Source organism: Priapulus caudatus, unplaced genomic scaffold (assembly GCF_000485595.1).
Source record: "Priapulus caudatus unplaced genomic scaffold, Priapulus_caudatus-5.0.1 Scaffold356, whole genome shotgun sequence".
Classification (NCBI taxonomy): domain Eukaryota; kingdom Metazoa; phylum Priapulida; class Priapulimorpha; order Priapulimorphida; family Priapulidae; genus Priapulus; species Priapulus caudatus.
Genome location: NW_014577417.1, coordinates 84,044 through 85,237, shown reverse-complemented (window position 1 = coordinate 85,237; position 1,194 = coordinate 84,044).

The window sequence follows — 1,194 nt, the reverse complement described above, 5'->3', positions numbered from 1 at the left end:
GAAACGTAATATTCATCGAGTCACTAGATTTCTCTAGAAATACGAAATTTCTCTGTCTCTCGATGACACATAACTGCATGCGTAGCCTAAGCCATCTCACCCATAAGCAGACTGGCTGCGGAGATCCGAGCCAATTTGCGAAGTGCCATCAGTGCACACGGGTGAGGGGCATCACACAAAGACGCCCATATTTAATTTGATAAATATTTTCTCATCATTATTTTTCTCGTTAATCTATGCTTCTCAATATTCGTATCCTATGATTGACCCCCAATGTTCGACCGTTTTAGAAACACATACACGATATTCCTTAGCGAGTAGTGTAGTGACAATTCTAATTATACACGTTCATTGATGATTCATTTAGTGCCTACTTTCCTAGAAACGCAATCGTGGCCGATAAATATTGATAGCTATCGTTACCATTTTAGGACAGACATTATATATATATCTAAAAATAGATAACAGACCTGTGCAGTAGTGCGCAATATAGTCCCCAATATTCCCCAATATTCCACAATATTTCCCAATATTCCCAAATAATCCACAATATTCTCAAATAATCCACAATATTCCATAGTAGGGCCTAATCCCCAATATTCCCCAATAATTCCCAATAATCCCCAACATTCCCCATAAATCCACAATATCCCCCATAATCCACAATATAATCCCCAATATTCCCCAATAATCCACAATATATATAATCCCCAATATTCCCCACTAATTTTCAATATTCCGCAATATTCCCCAATAAGCCATAATATAATTCCCAATATACCCCAATAACCCACAATACAATCCCCAATAATCCCCAATATAATCATCCAATATTCCCCAATAGTCCATAATATAATCACCAATATTCTCCAATATAATCCACAATATTCCCAAATAATCCACAATATAATCCCCAATGATCCCCAATATTCCCCAATAATCCACAATATAATTCCAGGCAATTCATGAGGGCATCGGACAACCGTTCGGAGACGAGGAATGAGAACTATTATGAAAAAAGACCGCACACACACGCACACAAGCACTCACGCACTCACATAAAATCTTTTATAGAAACTCACTTCAACATCCGAACGCACCACTATGCGAATATCGCATAACAATAGTACGAATTATTCACCACTTGTAGTGATGCATTCTCGTATACTATTGTATTATTTTCTACTATTTCCT